This window comes from Ostrinia nubilalis, chromosome 26, assembly GCF_963855985.1.
Source record: "Ostrinia nubilalis chromosome 26, ilOstNubi1.1, whole genome shotgun sequence".
NCBI classification, from domain to species: domain Eukaryota; kingdom Metazoa; phylum Arthropoda; class Insecta; order Lepidoptera; family Crambidae; genus Ostrinia; species Ostrinia nubilalis.
Genome location: NC_087113.1, coordinates 6,140,407 through 6,163,209, shown reverse-complemented (window position 1 = coordinate 6,163,209; position 22,803 = coordinate 6,140,407). Strand labels below are relative to the sequence as shown.

Here is a 22,803-nt window from a genome sequence, read left to right as displayed (position 1 = left end):
GTCACTGGAAGAAAAACTAGTTACTTAGCCCGTGGACCAAGCTAGAAGTGGGCCAAGTCTGGAAGACTCGTCTCTACATTCGAAGAACGCATAACGCATACGCATACCATAATAACGTCTTTAAATTGGACATGACACAATAACTTTCATTATTCGCAAAAGGAGGTTTCCAGCTACTGGGACCGCAATTAACTGGGACCGCGGTCCCAGTCACTGAATCCATAAAAAATAATATTTATCTTCCAGCGACTAGGACCACTCATAGATAACTTAAAAAATATATTTATTCAAGGCAAAATCGGTACAGTACTAAAATTCATGAGTGATACATGAATTTGTAGAAAATTATTAAATTTTTACGGATCCGGCGATTGGGACCACGGTCCTAGTTAATTGCGGTTCCAGTCGCCGGAAGAAAATTATTATTTTTTTACGGATCCGGCGACTGGGACCGCGGTCCTAGTTAATTGCGGTCCCAGTCGCCGGAATCCTCCGCAAAAGCATTCAGTTCACGCGCCCACACCGCCATAATCAACAACTAGTAAACAAACAGTGTTCAATTCGAAAAATACATTTCAAAACAAACAAAAACCTACCCCAATCGGCACAGAGTCCAAATTAAATTGCGCCCCGACCGTATCGATATAAACGCAACTACAACCGGTTTAAATTGAAAATATTGTCTGAAACCAGACGCTGTATGTTTTATTCAGTTGTATTCAGGATTCTGAGAAAGAATAAGTTTTATTTCTCAGTTTTTTTTCAAATTTTTAAGTCGTTTAGTTGTCCAATGTTCACACTAAAGTTTCATTTTTTGCCTAACAAAAAAAAAGGCAAGACGTCTCGCGGAAAAACTACAGGACGCGAAAATTTACTATGGAGCTTGCTTAGTCTGTGGGCACGTAAACGAAAAAATTCTTATACCTCACGCACACTTTGACACAACGCCGCTTCTACCTCGTTTTTGAGTCTCTGCAGTGGTGAGAGAGAGGGACGCGTGTACGCGAACTTCGTAACAGTAGAGCGAGACGGCGCTATTATTGCACCGGTAGTGAGGAGTGAAAGAGATCAATAATGAGAGGCACGAGGAGTTGAAAAGGGATTTCAGATTAAGGTCGTTGTCGAGCAAAGATTCGATTGCCGTGGAAATTTCAGAGGGATATTTAGGCATGATATTGGGAAATGTCGTGGTAATTCTAATTTTGTTTCATAGAATAAAATAGTGGTGTTGAAAAAATTTTTTGATCAAAGTCATCAAACATAAAGAAGGTAGATAAATTAGTAGTGTATCTATAATGTGAATTTCTTTTTAATGAATTAATTATTTAATAGCATTTATTTTTTAAGTGTGTAAAAAGAAAAATATAGAGTCATTTTAGTGTAGCAATATTGTGTTTTATCTTTAGTTGAAAAAAAAACAGGATTTAAATTCTTAATATGAGCTTACCTATAAATAAAAGAAAAGTATCATCATACAATTAAAATAAAATCTAGCAATCAAAATCAACTTTATACCCACCATAAAAAGATAAGAGTTTATGATTATTACAAAAATCGTTAAATAACAAATCCTCAACGATAATTTCTCAAAAATCTCACTACCCACGTTAGTAGGCACCAAACTATTCTACCCTCTGCAACAACTTAGTGCTTGCCTCACCACCCCGGCCGGGGCAACCAGGTCTACACTCGCTCAGTCCGCTGCCGGGAAGCAAGAGCGCACGGTAGTGCTTGACGCTTCGCCCATTTTTCGCGGCATTTTGCCCCCAACCGCGGCAAAAACAAACAAAAAAAAACGCATCACGTGTTTTCCCCAGTGTTTTTTTTTAGTGACGTGTCTAAGAACCAGGATTATTGTGAAATTTTCTGTGCTGCCAGCATTTTTGTGCCGGATTTTTTTGTGGTTCGCGCTTTGAAGGTTCGTGGAGTTTTCGTTGAATTAATGATAACGACTTAATGTTACTTTTTATTACGGTTTTGTTTTTAGTCTGTGATAAGAAGGGCGCTTAGAACAAAATGGTGCATGTTTTTTGAATATTAAATTGTTATGATCTGGTTAACTGCTTTTGTTTTCGCAGATGGTTTTTCGTTTTCACGTAATAAGGAGAGATTTATTTGGAAAGGGGAAATTAAGCTTTGTTCTCTTTACTAGAATATTTTCAGCAGATTTTTCACTAAGATTCTAATATCCTGTAGGTATTTGGATGAAAATACTGAAAATGATAACGAGTGCTTTTAGGATGATAATAATGAAGATGACAACGAAAATATTGATAAATGAAAAGTGGAGTTGTTCCATTAAATATGTCCCAATATTTCAAAGCTAAAGCGACTCTACAAAAGAATTTTAATTACAGCAATTGAATGAAAACAAATAAATATCTACTGCGGAAAAACAAAAGACTGAAAAGACATATTATCAGGGCCTTATTAATAAAAGTTAAACACACGTTCAACATTGGTTTAATAAATCACATTTCTATACTTAAAGACAATTTAAACAAATGTTCAAAGGGCATTTAACTTTTTGTATTTAGGCCTTTACCTTTTACTCTTTATAAAATGTTATTTCCTTTTTTTAATATTCAGTAGAAGTCTTTAAGTCTTATAAGAAACCAACAAAAAGGTTAATAACTGAAAAAATAAGCCCCCATGACTTAATAAACATCCTCACCCACCTTCCTCATGGCTTTAATTTTTGAAAAGGTCTTCCAACGAAGTAATTAAAATGTTGTTATACTTTTTATCTTTATTATTTTCCTCTTTTTTTGCTTAATGAGCAGAGCTTTTATTATTTTCTAAAAATATTCATAACAACATCGCCCTTTTTCTATTTTGACGAAAATAAACTTTAGAAAACTAAAAAATATAATTGATTGGAATTTGTGTGTATTTGAAACCACTACAAAAATTACATAGGTAATATTTTTTTTCTAAAAAAATTTTATCCAAAAACTCAATTACTTTTAATTGTCTTCTTTACATTTCTAGTGGCTTTTAAGCTAATCTTTTACTACTTGTTTATGACAATAACTTGGATTTTGGTAACCACTATTTCGCCAAAATCACGTGTAACAACTTTTACAAGCCTAGTTAAGTAATTGAGCTTTCAAATATATTGTGACGTATTTCCGAAATAATCTATGGAGCTTAGCGTTTGACAGCTCATAAAAAGTATGTCAATTGATTGGTGGTATTAACCTAATTATTATTGTTGTTAGCATAAAGGTGATAGATACACAATGATTTGAATAGTCTGACCTACAATCGGCGCCAATAGAAATTAGCAAAGAAAGCCAAATAAAATGTACTATCTATGTACGTACATTCTAGTGAATAACTGTGCCCGCAACTTCGTACGCGTGGATCACGTTTTACCCCCTTAGGGGCGGAGTTTCGTAGAATACTTTCTTAGCGGATGCCTACATCATAAGATCTACCTGCATGCCAAATTTCAGCCCGATCGGTCTGTGCGTTGATAGATCACTATGTCAGTCAGTCAGTCACCTTTGAGTTAATATATAGATTTAGATTGACTGTGCCCGCGACTTCATACGCGTGAAAAATAATATATATTTGAATATTTTTTCCCGCTTTTGCAATATTTTTATTGGTGTTGCCGCTATTATATTATTGGCCGTAGCGTGATGTTGTATATAGCCTTTCTCGATAAATGGACTATTAAAACTCAAAAATATTCTAGATAATTTCAAATTGACCCAGTAGTTTCTGAGATTAGCGCGTTCAACCAAAAAACAAACTCTTAGCATAATTGATTATTAGGTAGAGATTTAGGAAGATAGTGAAACAGTTAAAACTCTGATCTGTTTACTAAATTATCAGTTTCTATTGGGGGCACTAATAAAATGTATAGATCAAAATTATTATTCAAATCAGGTATAATAGTACCTAATTTGTTTTATATTAATTATTATAAGACGTTACCCCATTACATAGCATGAGCTTACAAATTAACTTATCACAACATGCGTTAAGTTTTCAATCAAAATATTGTATTTACACTTAAGGTGTTTGTTTTGCGTTAACCTTCCATAAATTAGGTTTGGGCATAGAGTAAGTATCTTTAAGAACATTATAGTTCCAAAATACTGGACTGTCCTGTCGATGACATTGACAGTGGGGCGCCACCGTCTATACCGGATCGCTGGTTCAGATTTTTGCCATGTTGGAAACCATATAGTTGAACGATGGTAGCGCCCCCCTGTCATTGAGTTTGGTGGGACAGTTCAGCGTGGGTCATCTATACAAAGATAAATAGATAGAGATAAGACAGAGAAGTGAAAAGAGAGGCGATATTATTTTTAAAAAAATGAAAGCTAATAGAGTGAAATCTTTTTTCAAGTCATGTAAGAATGTTATCTATAACCTTCCATAAATTCAGCTTGGGAATAGATAATCTTTAGGAAAGTCACAAAGATAGATAGAGAAAAGAGAGAAGAAAAGAGAGAGGCGATTTTCCAGTTAGCCTATGCGCAGACCATAGATTTTTTTTTCGCCCGATAGTTTAGTCGGGCAGTTGAGCAGTATGGGCATGTATGGAAGTGCGCACATTACGCCGATTCAATTTGGCCGATTCTTCATACAATTTAAAATCGGGCACAACTATCGGCCAACTAAAAATCGATGGTCTGCGCCTAGTCTTAACCGTCAAGCAAAGGGAAAAAGACTAATAGAGTGAAAACTTCTTTCAAGTCATGTAAGAATATTATGTTTTTCTCAGTCTAGGGTATTGACGTGACAAGCGGCAAATGTCTACCTACGTGTTCTGTAGACTAATGAGGTGGTATGGACAGAAAAACTAGCTACTGAGGATTTTATAAGAGTGTAACCACAGTGGACAGACATAAGAAAATATAGTTCTTGCAACTCACGAAGGTGAGTGAGCTTTACTTGTGTGTGTGCGTGTACTTGCACATAACGATAGTGTAATGTCTATCAAGACTTGAAAAACGAACAGTAGCGAGCCACCACACATGTAAAGCTCACTCGTCTTCGTGAATTGCAACAACTTATACTCATTTTTACTGGGTGAAAAAAAAAACATATATTATTATTACTTTTTAGACGGTGAAGGTGTCGGACTGGCCGACTCGAGATCCGAGGAACGCTGGTTCGAACCCCATCGCTGGACTATTGTGGTGAATCCACTCGTAACACAAGCATATTTAGTTACGTCATCATCATCATCATCATCTCAGCCATAGGACGTTCACTGCTGAACATAGTTAGTACATAGTTTAGTTACGTACGAAGGGTTAACTTTAAAGAATTATGTATTAAGTCCACCAGCGGTACGGGTTTTTGTGACGGTCAAACGTCAGCGAGACATCAGTTTGCCTTCAAATTTGCATGCTAAAAATTTTGCAATACCTGTAAGGTCTCCCCTAAAAAAAGGTCAGGATTAAGGGCTTAGGTTAAAACAGATTTTGTGTTAAAAAACACATCAAAGACTTGAGGAAGGCGACAAGGCTAAAACACTACAAAAACTAAGAGCTAAATCCTTAACTAAAATAACCGTTCCCTTTGCAGTTTTTCTAGATTTTATAAAATAAAGTCAAGAAGACCTCCAAAGAAAGCTTAAGTTTCTAGGAAATTGAGATTGTGTGGAATTCTCAGAAGATAGCCTAAGAATTGTGAAGCTCTAGTAAAATGAAAGAACTTCCAGGAAAAAATTCTATAAGCTTTATTGGATGCTGTACCTACTTATACAATTTGATCCGATGAGCTTTGTACTGTCATCATCTCATCATTTTCACCATCTACAGTTTTGGAGCCTCATCATCATCATCTCAGCCATAGGACGTCCACTGCTGAACATAGGCCTCCCCCAATGCTTTCCATGCTGCCCGGTTGGTAGCGGCCTGCGTCCAGCGCCTTCCTGCTACCTTTATGATGACCGTTTGGAGCCTATTCAGTGTAGATTGTATGTAATCTATTTTGTGATGCTGTAGCCTAGAGACTTAAAAGTCCACTTTGCTTTTACTTTTAAATTCCTCCTTTTCTGTCCCTATTAAAAGAACGAGGTAATTTTCCTTTCCTTCAAATTTTCCACCGTTATTCTAAGTATTTTCCACTCTTTTGTACGAACTTTTGCGTGAATTCTGAAAATACTGTCTTTTTTTTTTGGGAAAACGTTATTGAATTATATTTTGTGTTATTATATTACAGTAAAACTATGAAAATAAAACGGGACTATTCCCAACTCTCGTTTCCACCGCTGCACACCTGTGTAGCCAGGATCTACAGCTTGACCGCCAATACAAACCCAACCAGTGAAGGTCAAGTTTGTAAATAAAGTTAAACAGTTTAGTCACTTTATGATCTAGACTGGAAATAAATATTTATTACAAGTAATTACTTATTATGTATTAATTGCCTGTTTTATAATTAAGTAATTAATTTATTTAGATAATGTATTGTGAACCCTTGAAAAAGAGGCTGACAAAGGTGACTGAGTTTCTTGCGCTGCTTCTTCTTAGTACCATTTATTGTCCCGAAGCAGTGGTAGGGTTAAAGTACTACCTTCTATACTGTGACGTGTAAAAGCGCTTTTACAATGACTTTTGCCTACACTTTTTGGAAACAAAAGCAATAATTTCGTCAGCAATAGGTATATTTTCGATAGGAAAGTTGTATTTTCAATATTAGAAATTCAATATACATTTCAAATGGGCTTATTATCTACATTCTCAGAAGTCATTAATGGGTATTCCTTTTAATGATATTGAAATATTAATTTCCTTGAAAATCCTTCTATAGGTATTTTCATGAGTAGGTACACTCATGAAAATACCTCGTTCAATTTAATTACGTATTTATAATTATTCCCGTTTATTAGCAATTCAGATTCATAATTGGTAACGTCCATTTTTTATTTCCACCCACGTTTTTTCTAACAAGGTTGATTAATATGCAATATCGCGATGTAATGCTTGTTGTATATTTTATTTTTTTACTTTAAAAATGTAAGACATTTTAAAATATCCAATCCTATGAAAAAGACGATCGCAACACTGGCTGCTATTACATAAACCTTGAAAAAAAAAAAGATGGAACTTACAGATGTTCAAAAATTCAAATTCAGAAGTTCTTTTATTAAAGCTGGGTTGCACCATCTCACTTTAACTTTAACAAACGACAAAAACCTGTCACACTCCATACAAAAATAGTTATAGTTAGGTTAAAATTAGGCGGTGCAACTCAGTCTAAGTCGCAACTTCACGCAAAAAAATAAATCAAATGACGGACACATTCAAAAATTCAAGTTTCGAATAGTAAATTCATTAAGCGGCGACGTGTACGTCAAGGCAAACGATGACTATGTATTTTATGTAGTGGTGACAGGTCTGATTCTGCAATATATTATGTCTAATCTGACTGCTGTACCTTTAAAAAAAAATATCGCTCTTTCCACATATAAATTAGATTATATTTTTATATGCTCTAAAATCAATTATATTTTGATATACCTTGTGGTATCACTACATAGTATAAAACAAAGTCGCTTTCCGCTGTCTGTCCCTATGTATGCTTTGATCTTTAAAACTACGCGACAGATTTTGATGCGGTTTTTTGTATTAGAATGATTCAAGAGTCAATGTATACTTAGCACCCGTGCGAAGCCGAGGCGGGTTGCTCGCTAATACATATCAAAACACGTGTCCATAAGGATCGGTTAACAAATTCTAGCGATTTTATTTGAGACTCAACACGATTCGTGCGGTTCCACAAATCGTGCAAGGTATTCTGACGTCATCGCAGCCCACGCGAGACGAGAGGCGTTTACACATAACGAGTTTACGGTTTTTTTTATTAATATTTTTTGAGAAACATAAAACCTGTACCTTTTTTAACCATATCTTAGTTATAGGACACAATCGTATCTACTCTACGTTGTCTATTGTTACCTAATGTACAGACAACAGCCCAAATTAAACAATGGGACATCTTATTTATTATTAGATACTGTTTTGCAAAGAATTAGCAATTAATATGAACTAGAAGACATTCGTTTCAGCCAAATGACGTCCACTGCTGGACAAAGGCCTCCCCCAAGGATTTCCATAACGACCGGTTTTTTCAATCACATTATGAGTACCTATCTTATGTGCAGAAGATAAACTTTCTAGTTAAGGAAACGTGGTTTTTTTATTGTAAAACCACCCCTATTGCCACTACATACGTCTCTACATTATTTACTATGGTGTCGCCTTCTACAAACAATTTTTCATTCAACACAACCTACTAATACATTTTTTAATGTATTATTTTTGTAACGAGACATTGATTAATGACAATAGTGTCAACTAAGCGTCGAGTCATCAAACCGTGTCGCAGGGTGTAAAAGCTAAAAAAGGCTAAATTACACTGAGTTTTCAGTACTGGTAATACTTTCCTTGTTAGCAACGAAAATAGGTACACCGAACATGTTTTCCGTGATAAACTTTTGACATTTGCTTTTATTTTTTGCAAGTGGATAAGTGGTTTATTTTTAAACTAGCTTATTTCCGTGACTGTCTTGAAACGTACTTTTCATGCAATTTTATAATCAATTTTTTTATGAAAAAAAAAATCTTCTAAGAACTAAGTATGAAGCTTAAGTTGAGTTGCACCATCTTACTTAAACTTTGACAAACTTCAAAAATCTTTCAAACTCCATACAAAAACACCGGTTATCGTTATAGTTACAGTCAAAGTTAGGTGGTGCAACTCGGCCTAATTAATCTTTAACTGAACTGCTTTAAAATCATAGAGTGCAGTGATATCATCAATTTCTAATTTCAAATCAAAAATTCGGTATCAAAAGGGCCCCATACACCTGCGGTGTAGCTAATGATAGATGTGGGTAATTCTAAATTATGGGAAACAGTAAAAAATGCAGTAGCATTCGTGGTTTGAGTAAAATCCATGTGTGGATAGTTTTATGGCATTTCTACATAGATTATGGGGTCGAGTTTAAAAACATGGTAAAATTGTGTTTTATTGACCAAAATCATTGGTTTAAAATTTCTATCCAGTAAGCATTATACCTGCCTGTGAGCTGTAGTATGTTTGGAAGTAACTTCATAATTCACCAACATTATATCCTATAGTCTAGTCTAGTTCGTCTCGAAGCGCTGGTAGGGCAAAAAAAGAATGAGATATGTATAGGCTCCTTAAGAGCATTTGACGATTTGAAAGTACTAATTTAATTAGTCTAAACAAATAAAGATAATTTTGATTTTGATTTTATATTGGGAGCATACGCTGACAAACTTTCAGCTTTTATAAAATGACGTAGGTCTGGCGTTCACTAGCTCTTACTCTATGACAGAGCATATAAATCTGCAGTACATTTTGAAGTCTCGCTGACGTTTGACGGCAAGAAAAACACCCTCCCGTGCCGCTCCCGTACCTAAGGCTTTGACTAAGTAAAGCACTAGATATTGATTTGATTATACAGGGTGTTAGGTAAATGGGTATATGAGCCGACACTAGCCCATGTTAACATGGGCATATAAATGGTATGGTGAAGTCAGAAATTTGACATCTTCATTTTAATTATTTTATTTTTCATACAAATCGGATTTTTTCAAATTTATTTTGTATGAAAATTAAAAAAAAATAAAATGAAGATATCAATTTTCTGACTTCAACATACCATTTATATGCCCATGTTAACATGGGCTAGTGTCGGCTCATATACCCATTTACCTAACACCCTGTATAGACCTATAAGAAAAATACTTTTTAATTTATTTAACTACCTAAATCGACCAGTCTTATCTAGTTTTCTACGAGTATTTAACACATTTTTTTCTCGATTCGTGGGAAAACTACATTAATATCTACTCGTATTTCATTTCTTTTTAATATAGCAAGTAACCTACATGGGTGGTAAACTATAATGGCTTAGTAATAAACTTACAAAAGAGGGTAGAATATAAAATCCTTGTATTTATAATGTGTGGCCACCCTACGCTCTCAGCGGCCATGAGTAAAAAATAAACAACAGTTTCACCTGTCGGTAGCCGTCCCACAGATTATAATAATCACGTTTTAAGTTTAAGAAACGGGATGCTGGATTTTTTAAGTCTTCAAAACATTGACTTTTTCATTTCACTTTATAAATATGTATTATATCCTTAATAAATATCCTTGGTCATTTTACATTACGCCGCCAGTACCAAACTAAGCAAAGCTTGTAATATCGGTACTAGACAACGGATATTAACAAACCTTTTTTTAAATACATACATAATACTGTATGTTTCTTTCATTAAATAAATAAATAAAACACCCAGACCCGTCACAATAATTAAAATTCATCATTTCAATTTCTGCCCGGCCGGGAATCGGCTCGGTTGAACCACTACACCAAACGGCCAACATGTGAATGCGCCTAGAGGTGGGCGCCACGCCGGCGCGCCGCCGCCGCCGCGAATTTTTTCACGCCGCCGCCGCCGACGACCAGCTGTCGGCGCGCCGATACTGATACTGTACAAACTATTTGAAATTTATTCCTCTCCTATACTGTACTAATTTGTGTTTCAAACGCAGAAGAAGTATTTTTTATTGCGTTTGAGCGGCTATTCTAGTTCAATAAAGTCCTAGTATCACTGCGACCGGTACCGATATATTGTGATCGCCGCTATTTTCCTAACAGTTCGCCACCGAGTCCTGCATCCATTAGGAATTGCAGTATACATCTTTTGGGGGGCGATATGTTTTACATCTTGTGGGCTTAGGGTGTGTTTGCCCAGGTGTAAACTCCGCTTGCGCATCAAAGGTCGCAGTTCGTGAGAATGTGTGGCGTTTCATCTGCTACTTGGCACATCCTGCACGTTCTTGATTCGGACAGTCCTAAGAGCTTTGGAATGAGTTAATCCTAGCGTGTCTGACCATGCCTTAAAGGATTTGTTTAAATAGATGTTCTCCAGGGTCATTAGAGCGAGACTTTTGGGAATGCCACAAAAGGGTTCTGGACCATATTGTGTTCCCTCCGCTCCCGCTCTGGCCAGTTCGTCGGCATTTTCATTGTCCACGATTGCCGCGTGACCTGGAACCCATCTCAGCGTTCCTCTGTTACGTTTTCCTAGGGTATTCAGTCGACTCATGCAGTTTTCTACCAACTTTGAGGTGATTAAGTTGGAGTTTAAGGCCATCACTGACTGTCTGAGTTAATGTAAATTATGACGTGGTTAGCATAATTTTTTCGCAGGTTAGCTTCCGCACATTCAATAATGGCGTAGACTTCTGAAAGATAGAGGCAAATTTACCCAGGCTTTGAGATAGCCTAAGCTTCGGCTGCTCTCCATACACGCCAAAGCCTACGTTAGGGCCCATTTTTGACCCATCAGTAAACCATATAAAAGAAGAACTAACTATAATATTTATTCTTTAATGCCATATAAATTGGTACACGAGGCGAACTTAATGCCGTTGATATACTAATAATTGATTGAATAACTTAATACTAACTATATTAACAGTTAATCAAGTACATTATTCAAGTTACTGCTTGGTCTAGTAAATAATTGATCGCGAGAGCCGCCGGTCCCTCTTGCTGTCAAGAAAAAAATCTCCGCCTTCGTCTGGCAGATAACCCACACTATTGAACTATACTTTAAGCGAATCACTCACACAGAGATTGGCAAATATGTCTCGGAATGCAAATGGGAACCACAACCTCTGGAAGGCAACAAAGTACCTCCCTCAAAGTGTTCTCCGCTTATTAGGTCCGGTAATACATGAGTGCGAACTGACAAGAAAAATCTCAGACCTTTGCTACATGACAAGCCGGTTTATTTAAACCCATTGGCACGGATAATCCAAAAAATCCACAATTCAATCAAAAAAATAAGATCAAGCATTGGGCTTGATCCGAGACTTGCAGCTATGCCTGCCTTGGATTCCTACTGATGATGATGATTCATCCGACCGATGTCGGTCATGGTGACCACTTCGACTTAGCTGTCTTAGCGGCGCTGGTGCGCCCGAAGATGGCTTACATAGCCGATCTTCGCGGCAAACTCCTCGCACATTGAGAGTAATTACCCGCCGCCAACATAATTATAGTGAATGGCGGCAGATGGACGGGATTTACATCATCGCGTTTTGCGTCGAGTTCAGTTGTGCGCTGCACGTTGAATTCGCGGACTCGCCTCTACCTACACAACACAATCTCCCGCCATTCTAGGCGCTGTGCTGCCAAACCTTCCCATTGTGATTTGAGAGGGCTCATTTTGCATCTTTTCGTATGCTGCTTCTGGATATTTTTGTACTTGACTATCTGAGGAGTTGACCGCCATGTTTCCGCTTACACTCCTCAAGTTCAAAGTAGAAGATTGATTCCTACTACGCTAATTGAGGACGAAAGACGCAAGAGGACAAAGTGACTGACATAGCCCACAGAATCGCTAAAATCAAGTGGCAGTGGGCGGGCCACATATCTCGTAGAGCTGATGGCCGCTGGGGCAATAAAGTTTTTGAGTGGCGACCACGAGCCGGAAGACGTAGCGTGGGCAGGCCTCCCACTAGGTGGACCGACGATTTGAGGAAGGTCGCAGGAAGTGCCTGGCCCTGGATGCGAGTCTTTCGGCTGAAACGAAAGAACTAACGCTAAGAGAGATGGCTAAACTAAAGAAATAGCCAAAATGGACCCTCGTAAAGCACTTGCATCTGATCTGATCACCATGAAGTCCATGGTCTTGACAATGACCACACTGAGTGAGAAGAACCTCGCAAGTCTCTTAACTTTGGAAATGATCCATAAGGCTGGCAAGTCGCCTAACGAATTCTCTTATCGCTCAATTAATCTGACATTTGTATTGTTAAAATTATGGAAAAGGATCATTCTTGCTCGTTTAATCCCTTGCCTAAGTATGACCCATGTAATATAGTATACCTGACCATAAATTTTGGCAGAAACCATACCAACCATAATCAGTACAATGTTTGGAAAAGAAAGAATCCTGTACGTCTGCTTTCGCTGCGGCTTCAGCTGGGTTTATCATAAAGGACCCTCTAGCACACTTCTACTACCTGCTGATGGATGACAGTGACAGACAGTTTTAAATTAAACTCGGTGACAAAATCTTCTCTTTTTAGCTGCAGAGCTGGAGTACCCCAGGACTCTGTACTTGGTCCAATACTCTATAACATCTACTAGTAAAGTAGCCCAGACACCAGAAGACTGCGGCATTCCTCAAATGTAACTGTGATCTTAACCCTACACTGCATTCAGTCCCTTATGTGGGACAACCAATATAATTGATGCTTTTTCTGATTTGAGCCAAGTTGCGGCATCTATCATTACGTAAATAAAGTGACAACAACCAATAGCATCCATTTATTGCATTAGTTGAAATTAGATGGCAGCACTATCTCGCTTAATCAGTCATTTAATTGAAAATTATAAACGTCAGCCACGCGCCGTGCGTATTCATTTTGAAAATTTAATAAAAAATTGTTGTTTATGGAATGCAACAGTGGATAAATTGTTTTCATGTCGAAATATCAGTGATCTAAACAAATGTAAGTATATTTTTTTGATTTGGCCGTGTTTCGATACTAAATTTTTACAATTACTGTGTGTTCCCGATGTGTCACTTCATGCAGTGATGATACAATTTTAGATATGTATACTAATGGTATGATGTTGATTATTTTTGCATAATGGCGAAGAAAACCTCATCCAGCGCTCAAATCCAAAATTATTTGACAATACTATTAGGCAATGAAGATGAACAAGACTCCTCAGGCCGAAAGTGACGATGACATTGCCTCAATTAGATGTACCCTCAACAAACTTTCTGAAACATTTAGCAATAAGTACGGATGACGAAGAGCAATTTTTTTCACTGAACAGGCATGAATTCGTTGCACCATTATCAGGGTCATATGCTGGTGATATGCAGCAGCATAATATACCAAATCCTAGTGGTTAGATCCAGCTGTTCCCTACATTCAGATTCGTGATGCAGTTGGCTTCACGAACACGTCAATCAACAGTTGTTTCTTCCGCGTCTGCTGCAAAAGATGCTTCTCCAACATCTGCTGTTTCCGTCGCCAGAATAAAGCAAATAATCAGCTGGAAAAAAATTTACCATCCAACAAATCTTGAGTTTTGAGGGCAAACTGATCTAGAACCAGAAGTTGAAATTCCTTTGCAATATTTTTTGTAATTATTTGCCAATGTTAAGAAATACCATGTCAGTAAGTAAACCAGTTTGAAAAATTCAGCAATATCTACACTTCAATGACAATACAACTCAGCCACCAGCAGGCACTGCAGGATAAGATCGTCTCCATAACTCAGACATCTAATAGAAATCCTAAAAAAAATGTCAAGCTATACCCAAACGAGAAGCATTGTCAGTGGATGAGCAGATGTGCGCTACTAAGGCCTCTATCATGCTGCGCCAATATTTACCTAATAAGCCTCATAAATGGGAGTAATCCTTGATAACTACTACACATGCCCTGTATTGATTACGCTTTAATTTAGGTAGGTCATTGCATGCAGTGCCACATATGGAACAAAATAAAAAAATCAATTTTCTCCTCAACTACTAGTTTTTTTTAATTTTAGCTGTGCTTCCCGTGTTCTAGATCACAAATATTACCTGAAAATATTTTTTTTTCTAAAAACAAAAAAATCATGCAGTGTAGGGTTAAAGTGACTAGACTGTTGCAATGTCAGCTGCTTGGCTGACCAAGTGGCGCATGTAATTAAGTCCCGAAGTCTCACCATATTATCATTTAAGACGTGAAACTTATCCTCCGGCCAACCTAGACCTCGACACATTGCTGCAATCAACCTGCATTAAAATCCTGGAGCGTAGGATGACATAGAAAGACCATAAATATAAATAAAACAGAACTGAATATTCCACCGACAGTCAGCTAATCCAACATTAACTATGTGCCTTCAAAGAGCTCAAAAATACATGTTAAGGGTACTTTTATCGGCACATTGGTACGCTCACCTTTAGGAAATACACGAGAACCTGATTTCAACCAAACCAGCTATCCAAATATCAAAGTATCTATGATCAAAAGAGCTAATTTACTAGGGTAAACCACTGCTTTAGTGGATCAAAACCCAACCAACTGCAAATCACCTGATTAGTCTTGACGACAGATACTAAAAAAGCAGATTAAAAAAAACCTAATGTACAAAGGTCAAACAAGGTCACGCCGCCGACGCCGCCGCCGCCGAGGTCAAAAAGTCGGCGCGCCGCCGCCGGCCAATTTTATATCGGCGCCCACCTCTAAATGCGCCCAATAATACATAACTAATACATAATGTACCTTGATCTAGTTTATTTGATTGAAAAACTTTAAAGCGTATGTTACTCACGAGGGTTAAAAAAAATCTACAGAACCCAAGAAACACCAAGCCCCATCCCCTCCCTACATAAGCGTGGCCAGTCGGCGACCATGGACCAAAAATAAACAACCGCCAGCACCTGTTGGTCATTATCCCACGGCTCCCACAACCCGTTCGGTGCCCGGTCGACGCACCTACGAGTTCTCGATTGCAACCCGTTCTTGGGTGACTCAATTTTAAATAATTTCGATTACTTAATTGTCTTTGGGAAGTAGAATAGTTCCCAATAAAATTGCAATATGTACGTTTTTTGAAGTTTATGAAAAAAAACCATGAGATTATTGTGTCAAGGTTCCATCTAAGCAAAATTTGATTTGGAAGAATTAATTTAATTAATTCCAAACAAATTTAAAGATATTTTTGATTTTAACACGCTTTTATTTATTTGGAAAGCAGAATAGTACTCAATTGCAACCCATTCTCGTTAGTTAGTTAGTTTTTTAATGTTCATTTTTTGATATTTTTGTGTTTAAATTATGACGTCTTTATCACGTTAATTTTCGTCGATTTAATAATATCTGACTAATCTATAATAATGACAAAGCACGTTAAGGATTAGCAAGCTGAAGTGGCAATGGCCAGGGCACATAGTACACAGAACTGACGGCCGATGGGGGAGCAAGGTTCTGGAGTGGAGGCCGCGTACCGGAAAACGCAGCGTGGGACGTCCACCCATAAGGTCGACCGACGACCTGATAAAGGTAGCAGGAAGGCGCTGGACGCAGGCCGTTACCAACCGTGCGATGTGGAAGTCATTGGGGGAGGCCTATGTTCAGCAGTGGACGTCCTATGGCTGAAATGATGATGATGATGACGTTAAGACCGTTTCAAACAGTTTTGAGACGTCTTGTGATACTATTTAAATAATAATTAATTATATTACAAAGTAAACGGTAGTACCTTTACGGGACGTAGCGAAACTTCCCAAACCTTAGTAGAGCCAAGTTTCGTCTGTTACCAGTTTTTGAGAGCCATCCCCAAAGTTTAGATTGTGGGTCCGAGTTTGAATAAATTAGATTTTGAAGTTCTAATTTAAACTCTGAAAGTCGAACGTTTGTTTGGTGGAAATGTGGCGTTTAAATTGTACAATAAAAGTTTGTATGGAATATAACAGTTGTGTATCAGCCGTTTTTCTATAAAGGGTGTGTATGGGTTTATTCGGTTTTTTGCGGGACCCTGCAAAATGGGATACTACAAAACGGGATTCTGTAAAAACACTTCCTGCATAAAACGGAGTGTCAAAAAAGGCAAAAAAAACTCATTGTTTCTTTGCAAAAGCGTTTTTACACGTCCCAAAATATAGCTTGCCCACCACCACTTCGGGAAAACATTATGGGCCGGTGCTGAGAAAAAGTCCCGGAAAAAACTCAGTCACCTTTGTCAAAATAGAATTCTAAAACAATTTTAAAAAAGCATCTCTTTTTATATTAATGGTTTTCGATTCCAAATTATTTTTCATAAAGACAAATCAAATGAAATGCAATGATTCAAAAATAATCCGCCATTAATGGAAAACAAACTTCCACGTATTAATCGCCTTTTAAACCCTGGAATATTCTCAATATTTGTATTTAGTACAAAAACTACAATTTGTGCAGGGCTTCGGTATTTTAATACGGATTTTTCGCGGTAAGGGTGTTGAACAGCTCAGTGAAGCACTACTCAATAATAGTTAAGAGTTTACCTTATGACGGTCTGTAGAATCTTATGTAATATTATTAGTTCTTGCAACTCACGAAGGCGAGTGAGCTTTACTTGTGTGTGTACGTGTGCATGCACATAACGATAGTGATGTCTATCAAAACTTTTGAAAAACGAACAGTAGCGAGCCACCAAAAATGTAAAACTTACTCGCCTTCTTGAATTGCAAGAATAGAATCGGACTCTAAAATAAATTAGAATAGGTACAATTTTTGCTAAATAAATCTAGCTGATTTGCTCTTAACCTTTTGAGCGCCGCACAATGAAAAGTTCACGGTAGTTCCTACCTCTGGCGCTTTCCTAGAATGTCATAAATCAAGTTAGTGGGAAATATACAGGGTGTTAGGTAAATGGGTATATGAGCCGACACTAGCCCATGTTAACATGGGCATATAAATGGTATGGTGAAGTCAGAAAATTGATATCTTCATTTTAATTATTTTTATTTTCATACAAATCGGTTTTTATAAAATTTATTTTGTATGAAAATTAAAAAATATAAAATTATAATACCAAAATTCTGACTTCACCATACCATTTATATGTCCACGCTAACATGGGCTAGTGTCGGCTCATATACCCATTTACCTAACACCCTGTATATGTAGTTAGTGGGAAATTCTTGTTTGCATTTAAATCATATCGTCACTTTGCTATCGGAGTTAATAGCCGCTACTGTTTTATGGAAATACAGATTTTACTGCGTAAGTGATTAATGACCTTTCTACAGGGCTTTGTTACACAGTGATTTGATAGCTGTCACCGTGGCGTGACGTTTTATGTGTAGAAATGAGGCATAATGTCATTGTCATACTCTCAAATAAAAAAAAAATACAGAAAACTCCGTTTTTTTTTAGCTACAAATTCTTTCGTTGCAATTTAGCTCCATGAGTGTGTCTAATCAATTAACAACTACTCTAATAAAATGATTAGATTTTTACATAGGTGGCCAAAATAAAATTGTGGAAATGTACGATTTAACTATTTTATTACAAGAATGATTTTGTCCACTTTTCTCAACATTTTGTTTAGCATTTATTGTGTGTAAATTTTTTCCTACGTCAATTTATACCCACAAGGTGCACTGCACAGCTTTATTATTGTCAATAGTCAACGTGTAAATTACTGCAATTTTCGATAAACTTCAGCAATTACAAGTTTACCTTGCACTCGAGTAAATCAACTCGACACATTGGCGCATTGTGTTCGTTGCAGTATAACTATTTAGCTGGCCAAGTGTTGCTCTTATCAACATAATGGCTTCATAACTCGAGGTAACCTGAACCGGCTTATCGGTCACGTAAAGGGTTAAAGGTATGCTTTAAGGCGCAATTATGTGCGCGAATATTGTGTTTTAGCGCTGACCAAAATTAATGGCGGGGAACTGGTTAATAAAAAAATGCAACGCTAAAAATATGAATTCTAAAGTTGAGAGATGGTTTTCTTGTGTTTAGTTCTGGGTGTGATTTACCAAACGGTATAGGTTAAAATTATTTTTTTATTAATTTGTTCAGTGTTTAGTTAGCAGATTTGACTTTATCTAAAAGAAATATAATTAAGAGCCCCGTTTGTCCATTATACTATGATTTAAAAGTTAACTTAGTAGGATAACTTCAGCAGTAAGTAAATAAATAATATAATAAATAAAGATAATAAATACCTATTTACATTACACAAATAGCGCTTTACATTTTCCAGTAAGCAATACATTAAACGCGTAAACATATTAATATTTTATCAGTACATAAAGTTACAACAATGTTTTCAATTTACGATATCAATCTGGTGAACGAACGAATCATAGAAATTAATACATTAATGTGTTTTTTATCCACAACGAGGATGCTCTTGGCCTGCATCTCACCTGATGGAAAGTGATGATCAGGCCGAAGGTGGAAGCGAGCTTCACTCGGAATCCTCAATCACAGAATAACTGACTATTTTACCTCCAACTGCCAGAACCCAATAATGCTGTTAAACATTGTTGTTATACTTATCTAGTGGTCCTGTATAGAGCATTACAGTTAAATTGAATATTTATACTAATCTACAATTATACCAATATTATGAAGCTGAAGAGTTAGTTTGTTTGAACGCACTAATCTCAAGAACTACTCGTCCGATTTGAAAAAAAAATAGTTTTGTGTTGGATAGCCCATTTATCGAGAAAGTCTTTAGGCTATATAAAGTCACCCTACAGCCAATAAAAGAGCAGTTAAAGAAAAACGTTGCAAAAACGGGAAATATTTTTCAATATATTTTTCCGCGTACGAAGTCGCGGGCACAGCTAGTTCTTCGATAAATTGCTACTCTCGTATAAGTCTAAATTGATTTTTGTCGGAGTGGAATAGTCGTAATGGGTTTTTCGCAGAAATACCATTCCTCTAAAAACTTTTACCTCAACTTTGAGTCTCATATTTACATTTCTTGGAATTCCTAATCATAAGATACTTTTCTCGTAAAGTAATTAGGTACGTACTTGTAAAATTACTAATTTTTATTTGAAATAGCATGACCGAAGTCTATAGAGTAAAATATTAAACCCAAGTTCCTATAAACACTTATAGGAACTTGGGTTTAATATTTTAAGCTTTTTAAATAAATTATGAACACAAGAAACACTTTTTAAAAGTACATAAAGTGCTTCTGTATTCAACTGATGACCGTCAATCTTACAACTAAGAAACTTACAACCTAATCGAGCTAACTGCTCACCTCGCTGGAATGCGACTCTCCATCCGACTTACCCGCACACCTTCCGCGTTCGCCTCGTTCGAAACAGAACGTCGATGTGACGTCACGGCTGCCAGGTGCGCAATTAACTCGAGCAGGTTGTATCTATACATCTATCTATACTAATCTATACTATTACTAATATTATAAATGCGAAAGTAACTCTGTCTGTCCGTCTGTCTGTCTTGCTTTCACGCCTAAACCACTGAACCGATTTTGATGAAATTTGGCATAGAGATAGTTTGAGTCCCGGGAAATAACATCAGAAAGTTTTTCTGTGACAGATAAAATTCCAAACGGGCGGGTTCATAATAATTCAACAAATACAAAACGCTTCTACGCTTTTATCAATAGTCTATTCAAACATACTCATGGTAAGTGTTACTATGAAAACTCATAATATTAAACTTTAGCGTCCGGTTCCCATAGAAATGTGATACTGGGAGGAATCTTATGGGAATCTAAAACAAATTATGTCATACGAAATACAATATTATTGTAATAAAAGTCATAACATTAACAACATTAAGTACTAAACAACACATTTAAAACTACTTTGCCTTCTTTTAATAATAGAGTAAAACTGCTTGACGGAAAAGGCGACTGGAATAAAATGCCATAATGGCACTAAGTTCGGCTTATGTTATGTGCAACAAAGTTTTAAATAAATTAGTAAGCTATTATATCATGTGCTACGCATTTTTATGCAACACAAAAAGTAGGTATAATATGACTGCCAATCACACCTGATGTTAAGTGAGATGAAGTCTAGGATGATACAATAAGTACCTACCCTGTAAGTGCCTATTTACTTTCGCCTTGATCAAGTTCTTCTGATTAATTTTGTTGCGGGTCCAATGCCAGTTTAGCTTTCCCTGGGACAAACTTGACCTTCACTGGTTGGATTTATATTGGCGGTCAAGCTGTAGGTCCTGGCTACACAGGAGTTGCGAATAGATGAGAGGTGGGAATAGTCCTGATTTACCTTGAAGTAATAAATAAAGTCGTTCAATGTATCCGGAGCCCTTATTGTGCTACATCTATACTCTATCTATACTAATATTATAAATGCGAAAGTAACTCTGTGTGTCTCGCTTTCACGCCTAAACGACATAACCGATTTTGATGAAATTTGGCATAGAGATAGTTTGAGTCCCGGGAAAGGACAAATTATAGTTTTTATCCCGGTTTTTGAAACTGGGACGCGCGGGATAAAGTTTTTCTGTGACAGACAAAATTCCACGCGGACGAAGCCGCGGGCGGAAAGCTAGAATAAAATATTCTAACAATCTCTACTCGTATAAAGAAGCTATAGAACATTACTGCTATTTATAAGTATAACTAGCTTTCCGCCCGCGGCTTCGCCCGCGTGGAATTTTGTCTGTCACAGAAAAACTTTATCGCGCGCGTCCCTGTTTCAAAAACCGGGATAAAAACTATCCTATGTTCTTTCCCGGGACTCAAACTATCTCTATGCCAAATTTCATCAAAATCGGTTGCGAGGTTTAAGCGGGAAAGCGTAACAGACAGACAGACAGACAGACAGACAGACAGAGTTACTTTCGCATTTATAATATTAGTTGGGATAGTTGGGATATAGTAAATCACTGCGTAGGTTTATTACTTACCGAAGGCGTAACAAAAACTTCTCTATTACGACATTAAAACATATTTCGATACAAAATAAAAGCTCAGTTTTAAACAATTTCTTTGGGCTAATATACTCGTGGTATGTTCAAAGCCGCCGGCTAGTGTTGGGAAAAATATGTTGTTATCGATGTTTCGCAACCATTTGTTGCTTCATAAACTCAACACAGAATAACCAAAGGCGCTTATAACGAATGTTTAGAGTGGTACACACGTTGTGACGTATGGTGTAAGATGATACCATTTTCTCATGATATTACAAACAATGAAACTAAAACTGAATTGCGTTCCCGTTGATTTTGTTATGCCTTAAGTAATTATTGTCATAATAAAGTAGGTACAGACCTACGACTTACGGAATATTTTAATTAATTCTACTTAAAATATTCCAACAGTAGAAAAAATAACATTACTATTTAATTATTTAGTAACTAATTTTAATGGTAATTTAGTGGTAGCTAATTTTACTGAAGTCTGAAAACAGGACAGAAAAATGTAACGCATAAAGTTACAAGTAAGGTAATACGCATAAAATGGATCAAAATAGAAGTGAATTAAACTTGAAAGCAAACATTTATCGATATTTTTATCGACACTACCCCAACACTACCCCAAAACCGCCGTCCCCAATCCTACAAGCGTAGGCGGACGGGATGTGTTTTCTCTCGAAACCTCATAAAGGCGGCCGTACACCGTGTCATGTGATACTTGTCACAGCTCATTAAGGTAATAGGTACGTGACGCGTCGGCATCATTACACAGTTAGCATCGGTTAAGTAATAGTTTAACAATGAAATTAATGGTGGGTGTAATTGATATTGTGTTGACATTTAATATTAAGATAAACTTGTCGTTATACAAGTTATTAATTATAGTATAAGTTAGTTTTACTCTAAGGTTCAAAGTTTTTGTATTTTTGTTTAAATATCACTCTTACTGAAGAACTATACTGCAAAAACAAACTGTGAGTATAGCGATATAACAAAAAAAATCCGACTTTATTGAGCATTCTTAAGAAAGAAAAATTTTAAAAAGAGGGGTTTCATCAATAAAAGAAAATTGTTTACCTTCGCAAAATCTAATTTAAAGTCTAAAAATAAATCTATTCTTTGCATTATCCAAAGACCAAATTTAATCAAATAACGTCAAAACAATCTTGTAAAGAATCTATTTGCGTACAAGCTCTTTTATACTTAATTCAATCGTGTTTTTTCATGCGAAATATCACGTGATTGTGTTCCAGTGTGCAGTCAGCTTTACACTCGCACGGCGGATTTCGCAACGAGGTATTCCGAATTCGAAATGAAAAAACGGACAAGTGCGAACAA

General features: G+C 36.6%; 1 protein-coding gene across 1 annotated transcript in view; it reads left to right on the top strand.

Annotated features, from left to right (window-relative positions):
* Positions 1–1,710: 1,710 nt before the first annotated feature.
* Positions 1,711–22,803, top strand: part of LOC135084484 (irregular chiasm C-roughest protein) — a 144,373-nt gene continuing 123,280 nt past the window's right edge. Inside the window, exon 1 of the mRNA XM_063979271.1 lies at positions 1,711–1,918. The gene's annotated coding sequence lies outside the window, so the exon portion shown is untranslated. The remainder of the gene's footprint in view (positions 1,919–22,803) is intronic.